We start from the raw sequence: 19,449 nt of genomic DNA, 5'->3' as shown, positions 1-19,449 counted from the left end.
CTATTTTACACTACTCTGTATTAAAAAGTAATTTGCTAGCATTGAGTCGGCATATCTCTTCACAATTCTGCTCTACTAACAAAAGGTTCCATCTTTCTAATGATTTAAACACCTTGTAATTGGCCTAAATCTGCACAATCAATGCATTCCCTCTGAGGTTAATGTAGTATATCAATTTAGTTCTTCAATTATAAACAAAAGGATAAGGAATCTCAATATATCTGTCAGCAATTCAAAATAGCTTGCAGGTTTATACAGATGTATGGAGCTCTTAAGAGAAATCAAGAGGTTTCTGCTATAATTTAGTGATAATTTGTGGGTGTATGCAAAGATTATATGTTTTAATTTTTCCACTGTTTTTCTTATATTAGATTTTCAATTTTCCAGCTGTTTATTAGAATTCTCATGAGCTCTTCCTAGTTCCCTTTTCAAAAATTTTTTGTTTTCCCTTGGGGCTGGTTCAACGATAATTTCATTTTTCATAGCAGAAAAAGACTAAATCAAACCAAACCAAAACCAAATAAATGAAAATAGGGAAACAAACCACAAAATCTCCCCAACACATGAAGCCAATTGTTTTTACAGCAGAACTTATTAACAGTTACATACAACACTAGTGGAAAGAGCCCTAAACTAACAATCAAAAGCTTCTGGTTCTAAGAATAACAAAAAAGTTATTCTCTTTGTTACATACAACCAAAAAAGGAATTTTGTGGTAATTTTCTTTCAACCTTGTCATGTGCAAATTGTTCACAACATAATTAATTATCTTTAAATTGTTTAGGTTATTTGCTGTATGCTCTTCCTATTGGGAGGTCATCCTTTAAGCTAACCAATTTAATCTCTTTTCTTCCTAATTTAAGCATATTCAGGTCCATTTCATTAAATGTCCATATCTCAAGCTCTTCTTTTATTGAACAAACTTTCCTCTTTTCCATGCACTCATCTCTGCAGGTAATGGTCCAAAATCCCTCACACTTACTTTGTGCTACTTCAAACAAGCCCCTAGTTTCCTGGAAAACTTGCTCACTTGCTTTATTTTCTGTGACTGACTCATTCTCATGATTCAGCAAAGTACATGGCCAATATAAAGAAATATGTGGAAAATATAATATCAACCATGTTAGAAGTTATTGTCTGTATAATCCATCCATCACTGGTTCTTCTGTAGCCAAATCTGTGCATGGTCCATAGAGAAAACAGCTGTCATGACCCCTGTAGTTGAATCATAGGTTCAACTAAGTTCAGGCTATTCTTCATAACGTGTGCTGACTTGTGCTATTAAAAGTTTGCCCAGGATTTAAGCATTTTGTCTCTTTGTGCATTACAGGCTTTCTGTTTTCAAAAGATACATATAAGCAACTTGTCACTCTGTGTATATCCTATGTGCTTCTGCATGTGCCTCCTCCACAAATTTTCTGAAGCTCTGTCATTTCTTAAGGGCAGCATACAGATATCCAAACCCACTCTGCAGGAGACTTCATAGGAGTATTTCATCAACTAGTGCTAAATGGCAAAGGACAGGCTAAAGAATCCTTTGCTGCTCTTTTATCAGTGCTCAGAAACATCATGAAATCTAATTTATTTTTCATTCAGCAAAAGGCCTACAATGCCTAGTTTGCACTCTTGTATGTTAGCTAAAATAGTAGCCAATACAAAATTAGTTATTTCTTCTTTTAGTGTTCAAGGTTATGAATAAATGGGAGCAGAATAAACTCAAAGGTGTTTCCTCATGCTCTTTTCTCAACCAAGAGCTTAACTGCAAGCTTTGTATTTAACTCTCAACACCTGACAGTGCTCTGGGATACACTAATAAAATTACAGAAAATAGTAAGTGGTGCCTTGGGGTCTCTGAACTAACACAGTTATCACAACAATTTCTGTTATCAGCAGTGCATAGGAAGAATAATATCATCAGCATCATATCTGGCCACCCCTGACATTTTCTCCAGCCATGAAGATCCAGGTATCCCCTTAGAGGGTAAGGCTCTTTCAGCATGATATTAAAAGCCTGGGTTCCTCACCTCCTGGCCCCTGGCCTATTTCAGGAAAAAGTTATCAGCATAGTCACAGGAGGAACAAGAAACCATCTTTGTGACTTATAACCAAATTTGCAACAGCCACTCTTTCACGTTCTCTCCTTTATTGAATCTTCATGTAAGGTAGTGAAGTAATACCCATAAATATAACAAAATAATTAAATATCTTGCTTGTAATCAGATAAAGTACATGCACTTCTCTCTCCTGTGCAAAAATCCTGACATAAAATTAACCCACTCTTCTTTCAGTATGAGTTATAACTGCTTACCAGAAAATTGTGTATGTGAAATATAGCAAAACCAGTAATATTACTCAATTATCTTCTATGTCTCACTGCTTCGAAAGTAGGGAAGCAATCTTATATTGATTTTCTCAACAAACCAAGAGGATGCATAAGAATTTCTATTTTAAAATTCTAATCTTGGATATCTAATTTTTATATATGTATAGAAAAATAGAAAAATATTAAAATATATTAAAAACATTATCCCAAACGTGAAAAATTTCAATTTAGTTGCATAGGGTTTCATTTTTCTTTAAAAACCAATAGACTACATGAACTGTGATGAAATCTGAAAAAATTATTCCCTTGGAATGCATAACGACAGCTTAGGAAAAAAAGACATTGAAATAATACTGAAAATTTAGTTCATCATAGAGAAATACAAAATATAGAACTATAGCTTTATATGTTCAGAAAAATACTAAGGAAATAAAGCTTTCTTCTGAAAAGATTAAAGGACAACACCTCCTTCTCTGGAGAAAAGAGTTTGTAGAATCTCAGTGCTCTAGAGAGCAACGTGGCTTTTTATCATGTCTCCTTTTTTCTGAAATATTTTGTGCAGTCTGGTTCTAAACATTTGAATGAGCAGAATTTTTTTAGCATTAAATATTTCAGTAGTTTATCCTTGTGTTTCAAATAACTGACACGTTTGTAAGTTGGCCTTGTTAAAATGATACCAAAGCATGACTATGAATTATTGTTCAGAATAGAAAAAAGAAGTGCTTTCAAATGTACAGCTACTGTTATTGTTCTTAATTTTTTAATTTACAGCTACTGTTATTGTTCTTAATTTTTTAATTAAGATGGAAATGAATGTAGATTTTGTAAATTAACATTTTATTTCTCTTCTCATGCCTTCTCTACTCAGAAGTCCCTCCCTTTCCCAAAACACCCTATTTACAACACATCCACTTTTCCTCACAAAGAAAAAGTGTTTTCTTACATGCTCAACAGGTTTTAAACCCATTTTTGACGGGTTGTGTTTGCATTTTATGCCCACATACAAAATTCTAGTATACTGACATAGTCATATTTTTCCTGTATGAGTAGTAAGCTATTTTATGAATGAATGTGGAATTAAATCACCTTGCTAGAAATCTGTAGTGACATAAGCCACATGTATTTAGAATGCTTGTAGTAACTGAAAAATATATTAGGCATCTGAAGCTTTTATAAGATCAGAAATATAGAAGTACTTTTTATAGAATGGCAAAAATGAAGAATACTTTTTATAGGGTATTTAATTTATTTTAAAGCTGAATTACTTTAACATGTAAGTAAAAATAAACCTGTAAGTAGAAGTAAACATGTAAGTAGAATGCAAATCATTTGTAAAAGAAATTCAACTTGGGTTGAAATCTAAAAGAAATAAAGGAATACCTCAGGAAAATGATGAGAGTGGAGAGGAGGTATTAAAAATTATATTGTCAAAATTGTTGAGAGAAAGAAAAAAGCATGAAGTTAAAGACTTGCAATTCTATTGAAATATGAACAAAAAAAACCCAAACCCACAGTTCACATCTCTGGATTGTGATTAAAAGAGAAATCATTATATATGGCCTAGTACCTTGGGTAGGTAAGTAATTATTACTTAATAAATTTCTCCTGAGGCCAGAGAACTCATGTAATAAGTAAGAAATGGGCCAAGACAGAATTTCAAGTCAGGAGTATTTTGTTCTCACAAAATATTTTGATTATTGCTCAAAATTTTAGGCTATCAGAGGTTGGATTTTTATTCCCTCTTGATTTCCTTCAGAAACACTACGGATATTCCTTAAATTTTTTCCATCCTTCTCAGAAACAGAAGTCAGAGATATGTCTCTGAAGAGGTGGTAGAAGAGAAGAAAGCATTCATCTTCCAAGAATACAATGTCAGCATTTAAATGAAAATGTAAAATAGAACAGGATTAGGAAAACTTCGCTGGAACTGTCAAGAGGTTCTGCATGAAAGAAATTCATGAGGTAGAAGGACTGTTGTAGAAGCAACAGAGGTGAAGAGCTTTGAGGTAGGTTGTGTCTTTTCTGGATGGAGCGGGTTGGCTAGAGCTGGAGAAAGAGGAACTGACCTAAAAAGGTGAGGGGAAAAAAGATGGATTATAGGAAAAAGAGAATTCTCCATTAATTTTTTTTTTGAAAGATAAGATCTTGGAAAGTCTTTGTCGGAAACATTGAGGGAACATAAAATTCTACGTTAGTAAAGAGTGGATGAAGCTGGGGCAGAAGAAAGAGACCACAGGACTCTCAGTCTCTTATTTCAAAGCAGTCTGTACCTGAGTGTTATTACTATTGAGATTGAGTGATGGCTTGAGTAAATCCACAAAAACTGCCATATTTTTGGTAACCATTCCATATCTCCTTTTACGGGACTTCTGTAAAACCTGTGGTGATTTTTTTTCTCTTTTTCTTTTTCTCTGTATAAAAAAACTTCATTTTTGTTCAATAAGTTTGATTATAATTGCGGCAGAATCCAGGTTGATTTCTAAATATCAGAATGCATTTATTTTTTCACTGCTAAATGCTAAATTTCCCATTATTAGCTCTGGTCGTGGTAGCTATGTTCTACACTTTTTAAATAACTCCTTTTAACTACAAATAAGATTTGAATGATACTTTAGCAACAGTTAAAGGGTACCTAAATGATACATAAATAAAGTGCTCTGAAAGAATGAAGAGTGATTGGGGAATCAGTATGTGTCAAAGTAATGATTCATAGGGTAACCTTTCTCTAAATATTTCATTTAAACTCAAGAAAATTTGCAAACCATTCATTTGCACCTCTCTGACTCTTGGCTTCATCCTAAAAACTGTATTATTGAGGTCCTTTACTCCACAATTTGTAAATGTCAGGTTCCCTGCATCTCTTTAGGCAATCTTCTTGTTTTTCTGGGATTTATGGTTTTTTGTTGTTGTTTAATTTTTTGTTTCTTAATGAAAATAGAAAAAAATAAGACATATTTCACTGGCAAAGGCAAAGATTTTTGCAAAAGAAGCAATTCAATCTTAATGAATTAATTGTTCTAAATCAGAAGTATGAATAAAAAAGAGCGTAGAAACTTGAATGAATTTATAGTTGAGCTTGGTGGAACACAAAGACAGCTGCAACTGGCTGCATTATTGATGAGAAACACAAAGCAGTTACCCAGAACATTGAGTTAAAGAGAATAGAACATTGCTTTTCAACTTCATGTGCAGCCAGTTGTTAAACCTTCATTATCTAGGTGGATCTTGGGGAGTTATTTGAACAGGGATTACTTATGGTTATGGGGCTTTCTCACTTGCTAACAACACTAGGTTTTGCTCAGCATGCTTTAACAAGACCTTTCTAAAATTTTTCCTTTCTGTCCATTGCTTACCACTTTAAGACAGATTTGGAACTATAACTAAACCATTCAAATTAACTGGAAATTAAAACAAAAAGGGTTCAGATTAATGCAGTCACTACTATATTATTATTTAAGTACCTAAAGCAATAAAGGTTAGGTCAAGCTACAGGGAATGTTGCTAGCCACACAATTAGATAACAAATGTAGGGTGGAGTTCAACCAGCTTCTCCATTACAGTAAATGGCTAATGCTGCAATTGAATTAGGGCATTTTAAGGTGAAATACTGGTAGATCTGGCAACAATTTGGAAATATACAGTATTTCCAAATATGTCATATCAAAGGACAATAGCAACCTTAAAAATAAAAAAGAAAAATTTTAAAAGTTCAGGTTTAATATGTAAAGGTCCTAGGTTACATTCTTATTCTTGCTGGCATAATGCAGACCTACTAATATAAAATGCTTTTAACAATTAAAAAAAAATCACTTCAGTAAAGTGGGTGTGCAAAGGAGGCTTCAAACAATTCCATTTTCGAGCATTCCATGTGATGTCCTTTGTGTTTGCCTAAGTCAGTGGGCAGAGAGAAGCCTGACCTGTGACCTGTGTCATCCTCTAAGAATTAAGCAGCCCTTTCTTTAGTTATACCTTGCAAACAAGACCTGTGATTAGGCCAGACCCTACTTCAGTTCAAAGTGCTAGGATGCAATTTTCTGTGCAGACTGCCTCACCCCTCATTTTGAACTCAACTTTTCTACTACTTCTCCTTTTTTTTCTCCCTTTTCAGATTTCAAGGTAAAAAACAAGATTAAGCTGCAAATATAACTCAATAACCTCTCACCCTATACTTCCTTCCTGACTAAGTTGTTATAAAATGGGAGGTCGCAAGATTAAATTGTTTTTCTCTGGAGGTTAGCTTTCATCAAAGCAGGACTCAGCTTTTGCTTTGGTTTTGTTGTGGATTTGGGATTTGTTTTGTTTTGTTTCATTTTTGGTTGGTTGGTTGGTTTGGGTTTTTTCACGTGTTGTGAGTTTTTTGCCTACTGCTGAACCACAACTTGTGCTTTAAACAAATCTAAAAACCTGATTTATGCTTCACATGAAATCAATACCCAAAGTTAAAAGATGTCTTGCTGTTCTGTGCCTTTGGCATTATGTCATTAAATTCCAGGATTTTGTAACAGGAAATAATTGAATGTTTAAGAAATTAAAGACTTTCTAGATACAAAGAAGGAGTTCCTCCATTTGAATCAAGCTTTATTTTATTGTTGATAATGGGCACTCAACACAAGTGAAAATCTAGACACAATATGGCTACACCTGCCTGGGCAAATGTCTGGAGAATGTCTGGGGTTGTGCTGAGAATGTGATGGCATTAAACATGCTCCAAATTTCTGTACCAAAGTCTAGCACTGGATTAGTGAAAATCTGATGAACTGAACAATCAATAAAAGATAGAATCTAGTTTCCTGTCAAGTTTCATCCAGAGGAAATCCAATTTGAGCACTCCCCTGCCACACTCATAAAAAGCATAGCAGCTTTTGTAGTTGGCATCAAGAGTTTTGCTTCAGACATGTATCTCTGATGAAATGGAGGCACCCCTACAGGGCTGCCATAAGAAACCTATTCCACTGTTCCTTGAGGCAAAAATCTACTATACTGACCAAAACTGAAACTGTGACCTTAGGATTTGCTTCTTCTGTGCCCAAAAAGTCTTATAATTGACATGTGTCTCTAAAAATTTCTTTGCAGCTTCAGAGAATCATGCTTCCTAGGACCTTCATGAGCCACAGCCAGCATCCATTTAACTAACATATTTTTCATTATTTGCAGGATAAATTTTCTGTTCTGCATAAGTGTAAATTAATAAAAAAGCATCTGTCTCTTTTTCAAATATATAAGTAATCGATATAGGATTGCAGTGATTTCAAAACTATGAAAAACCTAGGCCTAGAAACATATTCTAGTAAATACTATAGAACGTAAATTAAAATTTTACAGAGTGGAAATTAACATCTACTGAAACAAAGATTTGGCTTTCTGTCTTCATGGGAATTGTTTGGGAATTTTTTGCTGTTCTGTGACCTGCTATTTTGTTGTTTCCATTTACAAGTCTCAGTGTGATAAAACAGAGCCTTTCAAATTGTGCCACTATATTGGTGCCAGCACTCATCTCTTTCAGAAAACAAACAAACAAACAAAGAAATTAGATATCCTAGATGCATTCCAAATCAAGCAATCCACCACCTGCATGTTAATAATTATTAAAAAATTATAGGTGAGTTACTTCAATGTTTTGATTCTTGCACTTAAATTATTTAACATTTTTATCAAAAAACAGTGGTCAGAATACACACAGGAACACAAATTCATACAAATTCCAAAGATACTCTGATTCACATACTGCTTCATTCTCTATTAGTTGTGCAAGGAGTACTATTAGCTTGTTTTAGACTAGAGGGAATGATATTTCAATTTGTATCTTTAAACGATTCTGCCATACAGTAAAAGCCCATAAATATGGATCGTTTTCAAGGGAACTGCGATGTCATCCTAGTCAGGATTTTTTCTGTGAGCCAGGACTCCAAGAAACCCATAATTCTCTTACTCTGTACTTTATTTCAACAGCAGTGTGGAAACATAAGCATAAAAAAATAATATAAGAACTACTAAAAGAAGTTTTACATTGTCACAGCAAAAGAACCCTGCAAACATCATTTATGATCCCCTATATGCATGTAGATGATATAAGAGCAACTCTTAAGTCAAAAGTTTTTGTCATTCTTGATGTAGGATATTCCACTAACGCTGAACATGCTATTACACAAATATGTACAACATAAAGGGAGACTTCAAAACACATATTTCATGCAGATGTGATTAGAATACTTACTGTTTTTTCTTCTTATCTATAATTAGGCTATTTTGTATGCAACAATGCAAATGGACTCAAAGTGAGAGTCCTATTGAGGAAATATCTTGTCTGTTTTACTGCTTAGATTATCCGTAATGCCTACTAGGATAAAAATTATGCTGCCACTTGCTTTGTAAACTGGAAGTAGTTAATAGATAAGCCACCCAAAACTTCTTTAGAGATGTTGATTATTTTTTTACTTAAGATGTGAAGAGGTGAGTAATGAACCTCCTCCTCCCATTAGTTCCTTGTGCATGGGGCTTTGCAGCAATCACAGTCCTGGCAGTTACCCAAGTCTGGTCACATTTATTCCTGCTAACACACCAGCTTGTATCTGTCACTGTTACTCTCTTCTCTTCCCTGGTGATCACCCATTCTCCCTAACAATTCCCCAGTTCTCCATCTACTCTGAAATATACCTGCTGTCAAAATTATTTAACACTTTATGTGCAAATGCCATGTTTGTTTGTTTTTAAAATGTATGAAAGGAAAAATCACACAAAAGAGTCTGCATTGTCATTTCTGAAGTATGAATTTTGTCTAATTCCGAAAAGAAAAAAGCATTCTCAAGACTTAGAACCATCATGTACTTTTTTAGTTTTTTACAGAGTAATAAAAGAAATTTATTTTAACTGAGCTTTTCTGAATAATATACATTGACACATTTGGGTTTAGGCAAATTGGAATTCAAGAATTATGTCTGTGATGATGCTTTCTAAACATCTTCAATTTATTTTGTTCCTTCTCTTGCATGAAACAGTTGATCAAGGAACCGAGCATGCTTTCCCAGATATTTTGTTCTGTGGTACATCCATTTCTAATAAAATATTAATATGAACCCATTTTTAATAAATAGAATTGTATCACCTATGTTTTTCAACTGAATACTTCTGTCATATATTTTTTGCCTTCTCTAGTATCTGCAGCCAGCATACACAAATGATAATCAGCTTCTGTCCCTGATCCAAAAAGTGAGATTTTAACAGAAGTCATATAACTTAAAATTTAAAAATTGCTCAATTCATCTGTTCTTCTTTGGAAAACCACTACAGTGAAAACCTTACAGCACATATTCCATGCAAAACTTTTAGTAGAAAACATACTCTTTTGAAAAAGCTAAGTCAAGATCTCAAGATCTTGAGAACTAGTGGCCAGAAATGTCAGATGAGCCTGATTTTGCAGATCACCTCAATAAACGTAACTGACTAGAGGATTCAACTCTTAATAGGCACTAGATTAGTTTCTTCATGGTTACCTCTATTTAAAACTACGCTAATATCAAACTTAATGCCACGCAAACTTAATGTAGGGTAATTATTTTCTAGAGTGAGGTTGTAAGTTTCATTGTAAATGCCAAATGAAGACAGATTTTTCTTTCAGAGAGCCATCCATATTTACTCCCTCCTGCCTTTAGTGTAGGCAGTCTCATATTATGGAAAAAAAATACTTTAAGTATGTTTTTATCTCTACTCACTTTGCCAAAATGGGAACATGACAGCATGCTTATACCTAAAATTTTAAACTCAATTTATCTAACTAAACTTAAATTAATCAAAAAGGACTACATGATCTACCAGCACTGACAGAGCATGTTAACTCTTCTTAGAAGTGTTCAAGTTTAATAACATATTTAATATTTTAACATACAACAGCATGTAAGAGTATATTTAACATTTTAAGTTTAGTAACATGTTTAAGTTTTACTAATACACAGCAAAGGGAAGCTCTGAAAAGAAATGTCTGCAGGCACCATGAATATTTTACACTTTCAAACCAAGCAGTATGAATTGAAGTGCATACTAGTAGTATATTACTAAAAATGCTTGCAATATTTGTACTAAAAATATATATTTGCACTTGCTTTATGATGAAAATGAAAGTAAGAACAGGCAAAAATAATCTCTATAATTCAGTTTACAAAAACAGTACTCCTTTTCTATCACTCCCTCATAACAAATCTAGTGATGGATTACCTGAGTAAAAATAAACTTTTTAATTCTAATCTTTGCAAGTATTTCTATGCAGTAAGGAGGGTTGCCATTATTTCTTCCCAGATGAAATAATTTACCAAAAGGAATAGAATCATAGAAGCATCAAGGTTGGAAGAGGCCTTCAAGATCATCCAGTCCAATCATCAAATCAGCACTGTCACTTTAACCTCTAAACCACTAAATCACACCACACAGCTCCAGATTCAGATGTGTCATAAACACCTCCAGAGATGGTAACTCCACCATCTCCCTGGGCAACCTATTCCAATGCCTGAACACCCTAACAGTGAAGAAAATTTTTCTAATGTGTTATCTGAGTATCCCCTGCCTCAGTTTAAGGCCATTTCTTCTTGTCCCTCAGATTTTGTCACAGATTTTGCTGGAAAAGTTAAGCAATCAAAGCATGTTTAAACTCAGTGTTATGATTTCTCCTTCACTTCTTTAGAGTGAAATTTATTATAGCATCTCAATATGCTCTCTCTAGGTTAAACTTCGATTATAATAAGTGGAATAAATACCTAATGTTTGGCAATGCTCATTCTAGTCCAAGTGCATTAGAATGAAGTGAAAATCTCATTGAGAAAAGAGGGAGCTTTTTTCAATACTTGAAAGCTACTCCATTTTCCTGCCCTTGAAGAAAAACATTTTTAAGTCACACAAAAACATTTTTAAGTCACACTTTAAATGTTCTTCAGATTACCTGGCTTCTCCCCCAAAAGGCAAACTCTGATCACACCTTCCTTTCCAAGGCTGCGCTGATTTTTGCTAAACAAGAACATTCACAACATCCAAACATAAGTCTGACAGTAGGAGCATCTAACAGGGTGACACAGTGAGGAAACTGTTACTTCCAAAAATCTCAGCTTAATGAAATTTGCTACACCAGCTGACTTGTTTAATCAGAAGAAGTCTTTTTATTAAAAATAAACAATAACAGGAGGCCATTTTGTCTTAAGATAAACTGGCAGAAAAGCATCTGTAGTGAAATTCTTTTCTCTCCTCATAAACAGTAATCACTTTTACATTTCATGAAGAAATGAGAGTCAACAGTTGCACTTATTTTTCTAAAACAATAGCAGTTTTTGCATTAAATTAGGTTCTCCTCTGGTGGAAGGTACTCCCCAAGACTGGTGGTGGAACCAATGGAAAACTTCTAAAATATGTTTATAATATTTGTGTTGAAGTAAAGCCTCAACTGCTCTCATGTCTGCCCAGGATGAGTGATAGAGCAGTACAAAGTGCTGTCTCTTGTACTCTGCTTCTGACAGGGGTAGGTAGTGGGGGTAGAGATAGTGGGGGATTTCCTCTTTCCTGGGCAGACAGAAAGTGGCATTAGGATGACTTCTATCTGCAGGATTCAATGTAAAAAATATTATATTCTTGCAATGAGTTGACTCTTAAGATGGGACTTAAAGAACTAACTTCTGTTTTAAAAAGCTAAGTATGTACTTGATGTATAGCCCAAACTACTGAGTCCTGAAAATATAAATAATATCAGTCACAATTTAAGAGATAAGAGATTTGATCTGTCTTAGGGGTTTTTAAGATCTTTTCTATAATTGTAGATTTTGTTACCTTCCACCTACACATTCCATCCCTAGAGACAGCTTAAATCACCAAAGAAGCCTTTTAAACACTTTTAAAGAAATTACTGTATTAGGATGCTGACTTCACGCTCCTAACCTTTGAGATAGAAAATTTTTATAGAAAAGATCTTCGTGCTTTTTTAGGTGGATGTTTTAATGCCAGTCAGATGCGAATGCCTTTCAGAGAAGAAACTGAACATTAAAAATAATGCAAGCCACATAGAAAAACAAAATTCTTATCAGCGAACAGATTCTTTTTGATACACAAAACTGTATTTACTGGTTTACAACTGCATTTCAAGAACCAGATGCTTACTATCTACAAATATAAAGTAGTGTAGTCGTGACTATATGCTATCGTGAGTATCTTTTTGTCTTACATATATGGAGGATAATGTTATTGATCAAGAATATTCTTTTCTGCATGCTAATAATATAGCCTGATCAGTCTGAACAATTGGGTCAGATGAGCATAGCAAGCTGTACGACTTTGAAGTGCATGTTTTATAACATTTTGTCACACATTTATAAAAAAGGGAAATTCAGAAATTATAAAAAACAAGTCAGCACTACGCATTCTGCCTAACAGCGTCACCATTTATATACTGTGCTTAAAACCCAGTGTATAAGAGTTTCCTGAAGTAGCTGAGGGCGGTAATATATGCATTCAGGAATCAAACTTCTAATTAATTTAGAAGTGCAAAATTAATTTAAAAGTGAGAACAGCAGAATTCTTTAAACAATCCTGCCTCAAAACAGGACAGAAATTCCCTACCGGCATTTTTGTTTATTTTAACAAAACCTGGTCTACTAAGTTGATTTCATTACTTTTTCTGCAATAGGATGCTGGAATGTATTTCAAAATAACAAGATTGCACAGGCATACCATTAGTCATCAAACGCATTTTCTATCTGACTTCCATGTGGAGTATAGAAGTCCTGCTTCTATACAGAATTTTAATCATCTGTCTGTAAAATTGGGTATTACAAAAGCAAATGAGCAGCAGAATGACAAGTAGAAACATTAAAAGAAATAAATGTCACATGAAGATCAAAAAAAGAAATGTAGAAGGAGTGGTTTAGTCACATCCTGTAGGACAAAAAATATCTTAAGCTTTTCTAAGCAGCTAACTATTAGGGCTCTCAAAAGAAAATCCTGTACAAAGAAACTTTGCACAATTAAACAATTGTAATGTATTTGACTCAATTTCAGTCTCTGAAACACAGGAGAAGGTTTTTTTACTAGCCAAAAACCTGCAGACTGACTTTTCTACTAGCTGCAAGTTATTTTCTAAAAGGAAAACATAGGCAAAAACATAGACTCTACAACAGGCTTAAAATCCTTGAAATTATTCCAATACTCTTCCTGGTCCCTATGAGCTCAGCATCCTCTTAGATTTTACTTGAATATTTTCTTTAAAACCATTCCTTGATTTTACATCTCTACAGCATAAACACAAGCAAAGAAAATTCCGTCTGTGCTTCAAGTCAACAGAAAAATCTGCTTTAACTTCCAAGTTGATCTTACATGATAAAAGAAACCTATCATCTTATGGGTATGAAAGCATCTATTTCTTTTTGTCAGCTTGCTTGATCTAAGAATGAAAAGCAATGCACACTTAACAGATGTCCTACCTTTCTTGTGCTGTGCCCTCATCACAGGTTGTTGCTGGCATTTTTCTCCGTCATGTGTCTTTGGTGGCTTTTTTGTAAATGTTAAAATAGAGTAAGTTATCAGAAACTTCTGCCTCTGAGACCAATGCTCACAGAAAAACTACAAAGACAAGTGTTAATTCTCTAATTTACTTTCATATTTACAGGTCGTCTCTTGTAGTCTAGTAGACAGCTTAAAGTTCCATGCATCTGTTATTTTCTCAAAAAAATAATGAAAAACAAGAAACAAACTATACCTATAAAATCCATTAAAATTCACATTAAACAACCAAACACATTAACCTTAGAGTCTGATCCTCCAGTAATATCCCATGGCCATTTTTTTTGAAAGCTTATATTTCTACATACTCAAGCTATAGCACATTAATAAAAATGAGTTTGTGTATAGACTTTTGATAGAATTTATTAGTGTGTTCAATCTTACAGTTTAAATTCTCTACTAACATTTGTTATTTTGCTCACAAAGACGAGTAAAAGTGTCTCCATACTAGAGTATAATCAAAGTAAAAAATTCATTAAAAAATTCTTAGTAAAAAAGTAATTAAAATATTTTAATTAGGAAAAAATGTAACTAAATCACACTTATTTTAATGGTATCCCAGCTGTTGTTACTAACCACATTTAAGCAAAACAGACTAAACAGCGAAATAAAATTTCCTCTTGGTTTAGGGGTTATTTCCATCACTTATTTCAGCTACTGTTTCCTGCTTTTGTATTTGTTTGCAATTCGACAGTACTAAAACCATAATCTCTGCAAGACCTACCCTGTTTATTGTGCACACACAATTATTCTGCATAAGCAATAAAAAATCTTGAGTCAAAATTTGAGCTGACATAGATTTACCTAAACACAAATGACATTTGATGCTACCTCCCACTCTGTGTTAACAGAAACCCTTCTGAGGCATTCTTGACACCCGCCTACAGCCACGGACACTGCCTGGTTTGTCTTCTGAAGATCATTCTGTACTGAGATGAGCTCTGCCTGAAAAAAATGGCTAAGACCAGGGACTAATTTTGCAACTCTGAATCTCATTGTGAATAATTTGTTTTCTTTGGCTCCCTCTTAATTGATTATGGTTTTCTGACTGAGGCGTTTAAGTTCCATGCCAAGGGCTATGTAGCATGCACAACTTCAGAATAACTTTCTCATTAAGACATCAGAGGACAAAGTCTCAAGGAGAATTTGCAGTCAATATTCCATGTTGTCTGTTATAGTTCCTTTCTCTAGTGGCTGCTCCTGCCACTGCATTTATTTGCAGATCCTTTTACAGAAAGGCAACTGGAGACATGTAGACTTACATGAAACTAAACTTAATAATGTTTTTTGTTTCTAAAAGAGATGATTTCACACAGCAAAAGCAGAAAGTGAATGTAATAATAGTTTATTAGAGAAAATTCTGAAACTTTAATGGTCTTTTTAGTCATTCTTTGCTCTGGAAATGCTTCAGGGAGGATTTCCCACTGGTTAATGCTCTATAATTTAAAATAAGTGAAGACATCAGGACGTGAGTCATTAATTGTTAATTATAGTCACCTACCTTTATTGGTTTCCTACAGAGTATCTAGTTAACAGTGATCTATAGACAGATTTTTTAGAATACCTGTAAACAAAAGAAGACTAAGGTACTTTATGTGATGGTTCCACACCATCTGCTACACTCTTTGAATGAAATGACAGTAAGAGGGAGTAAATTCAAAATGATGTAGCAGATGGTCTTGACATAAAATGATGGCCTTTATGCCTTATTTTTGTTTTCTTTTTATTTACTACTGAAGAGAACAGAAGAGGATAAGTTGCAAATTCTATTAGAATATGGTAACATTATTTAGAACTATAAAATATGCCAGAAAAAAATGTAGCTTGTAAATCCACTGTAATATAAAGGGGAGAAAATAGCACCCTAGATTAATAGAAATTGTTAAAATTGTTAAAAGAGAACTTATGTATACCCCATCCCTGGAAGTGTTTAAAACCAGATTAGATTCAGCTCTAAGCAACCTGGTCTATTGAAAAATGCCCATGCCCATGGCAGGGAGCTAGAAACCAATGATCTTTAAGGTCCCTTCCATCACAAACCATTCTATGATTCTGTGTTAGTAAATATCTCCATTCATCCTTCTTTCTACCCTTTCTAAGGCTGGCTTTTTTAGCTGTCCTCCCAAATAAGCAAAGCCTTACTGGTGGAGGAACCTTCTGTTTCTCAATCCAGTGTTCTTTCCTCTGTATTTTCCTTAAATTGTTTGTGATCTTCATTTTAATCAGAAACTTTAATTGGCTTTTGAGCTAACTTTTGGGAACCAAGCAAATAGGAGCTAAAAATGTATCTATTTTGTCAGTAGTTTCTTTCTGTCTTTCCTTTGGGACATTATCTCAGTTACCTGTTCTCAAATAGTGAGTAATCTGAATGGCTCCAGTGCAATGCTCCCTCTGTTGGTAGTTCAGTTTATTCCCGGGAACTGCATTGGCAGCCTTCAAATACTCTTTTCATAAAATAAGGCCTCACAAGTCATTATTATTTACAGATGAAACCTGAAAAATTACTTTCAAAGGAAGAATAAATGAATATATACTGTAAAGGAGTTTGAATCAGATTGATTGTGACACAAGCACTGGTTGAATTTTTCCGTTTAAACAGAAATTTTGCCTTACTATTGCCTTTTGCAACCCTATCATCAGTAAATGTGTTTCTGTTGCTAGACATTAAGGTGCATTCCTGAGAATTACTTCCCATTACAATACTTTCATCTCATTTTGTAGATGGAATGTCAATGTATTTTACAACAAGTTCTGCATTGTACAGCATAACTCATAGTGAAGTAAGAGCAGCCTTCTTATGAAATTCAAGTTGCAGAATCAGCTGCTGAATTACTTGGGAGTCCCCAAAATAAACAGAGGCAAAAATAAAGTGATAAAAAAGTTACTGAGAAGAATGTGGTTGCATTTAGTTCCATTATATAGTGACAAGTAATAGGACACAGCAGAATAAATTCTGTAAAAAAAAGTACTGAAAATATTGGGAAAAATTCTGAAGTCAGGTTACACAATGAAACAAAATTTCCTGTGGAAAAACTACTAGAACATGATTTAAGGAGCCTCCTTCTATAATATTTTAATTTGGGGAAGATAAGACTCTTCTCAAATATATGGAGTTGTTTCGTATTATTAGACAAAAATATTATGGAGGAGATCTAATGGAATGTGTTTTCAGCTGTGTCACAGACGACAAGATAACTGAAGATAAAAGTCCTAAAGCTTCGTTTTTTAGAAATTAATGTTATAAATGGTTATAAAAAATATGGGAAAATGAGCCTCCCTTTTCATAGACATCTGAATAATTGTGTGGAACATATGCTAAGAATAATAAAAAATTGTAAAAGATGAACCTCTTAGGAGGGTCCTTGTCTTAGGAAGTAACACAGTCTTCCTTCATGAAGTAGTTGAGAGATTGTAACACTGACATGTGACCTAATCTTCTGTACAGGACTAGATATTTATATCACAACATGATGACAGAACCATGAAATCAGAGCATATAGAGCAGCCATAAATTAAATATCAATCAGAAAAGGAAAAAAAAGTACACCTTAATACTACACAAAAAAATGACACAAAAAAATTTTATTTTTCTCATTAATGCCATAGCACTACTGGAAGTGCCAAGCTGCATATTTTGCTTGAAACTTCAAATGTTTTCCTGCAGAGGAAAAAACCCATTTCTTTCATACATCTGACAGACTCAAACACTTGACTGCTGCCAGGGATTCAGACATAGGTCAAAAGTAACTGTAGAATGCTTTAAAGGGTTTCTGCATTGCTTTTGAACATATTTCATTGGAATGTTAATCACTCAAAAGAGAAGACCTAACAAGAGAAGAAAGGGAGGTCCCACTGTTATTTTAGCGTGAAGAGTTCAATAATATTTTCATGGAAATATTTCTCTTTTTTTTTTCATTTATTTAACTGAATCCTGAAAGTTGTGAAAAGGGGTGGAGGAAGCAAAGGAGTTTTAGTTTTCTTTAGAAGTGGATAAACTCTTTCTTGGAAGCATGATGAATGTGAGACAGATGCAACATTCATCTGGAACAGTCTGATGTGAGATATAGAGGAGAGATGAAGCACAAGAAAGACACAGATCCTCAGATCCTGCTTTCTGTAGGAGAAGTGACACTGAAAGAGAGAAGGAATAAAGGATTTGCAGAGCCTCAAACTAAGGGCAGACAGAATGTGGAGGTAGTTGAGACTAAGACCAAAAGCAGACAGTCACTGAGAGAAGGGAAATAAGATTTCTCCTGGAAATAGCTTTACAGAACTCAAATGTTGTTTGAATCTCTATCTTCATAATTATAACATACAACAGATCTGACAAAGTGTAATCATCTCCAAGTAATGCATAAACCCAGAAATTTTTATTTTTATAAACAGTGTTGAAATGGTATTTATGTTCACTGAATTGTATTTCTTAAACTTTAAGAGTATTGTACTGCTTTGGAATGAAATTTTGAGTCAGGTTGATGCGTCAATTCATTTTGCTGATGTCCACTTAACAGACAAACTCATGCATATAAGACCCTACTGCCTTTGAAATATCATTGTTGTACAGTAATGACTCCCTTCTTCCTTCAAAATCCTGTCGGGTTCCTGCAAATTAATTATCCTTTCTCTTAGAAGTGGAGAACTCCATGTCACAGAGCTAGGAAGGGCTCCCAAGTCCCCATAACTGAGGTGCCCAGAATTTTGACATTCCTTTTCACACACTTTACTAGGAAAAAACAGTATAAAGATAATGCTATGAGAAGAAAAACACAGAGACAAACTTGCTACTCTGAGGTACAATACACAACTCTTGCAATGTAATCTGCCACTATACTAACTGCAAGAGACATCATGTGTCTTCTCCTAGGTGGATATGTTGGATAAGGGCTCCTGCTTTAAAGCCCCAACACCAGACATTGTAGGTGTGGGCAGTAGAACCTGAAGTGCCTTTTTGACCGTGGGCCATTCATTTCTCCTCAGTAATCACGAGCCCCGGCTCATGTAACTGGGATCAAGTAGTTGGGATCCATGCTATCCCCATCTATAATTTAACCATTTTTTTATGAGAACAAAAAGATGACAATATTTATTTCATGCAGAGCTAAACCTCCTCCCAAAATGCTGAGTTGATGTCTCTTGCTAGGCAGGATCCAGAAGAAAATCATATCAATTAACTAAGAATCAACAAGAATTGCATAATTTTGAAGGTAAATATGCACCTCGTCACACATACCAGAATTAAAGCCTCCTTATAAAATTATAAATAACTTTTGATTCCTGTAATATAAATAGAATCTTTAATCAAAATTACACCTAAGAATTGGTTCTTCTGGCCAGTTGTCATCCAAAAATATCATCTTCAAAATTTTAAATCCCAAAATGGCTAAAAATGTGCCTATCAATGGGAAGTGGTGGGTGCTTTCCCTATTAAACTTTATGTCAACTCACAAGTTTTCTCACTTTTTAATCTTTCATTTCACTCCTCCATTGCACCAGGAAGAAATGAGTAAAGTGGCCATGTGGCCCTTAGCTGGTAGTTGGGGTGAAACCATGACTCCTGCACTACCTTGCTATGGATGAATTCACAGTAGGAGGTTCCAGAG

Source organism: Zonotrichia albicollis, chromosome 1 (assembly GCF_047830755.1).
Source record: "Zonotrichia albicollis isolate bZonAlb1 chromosome 1, bZonAlb1.hap1, whole genome shotgun sequence".
NCBI classification, from domain to species: Eukaryota; Metazoa; Chordata; class Aves; order Passeriformes; family Passerellidae; genus Zonotrichia; species Zonotrichia albicollis.
This window is presented reverse-complemented; position numbering follows the sequence as displayed.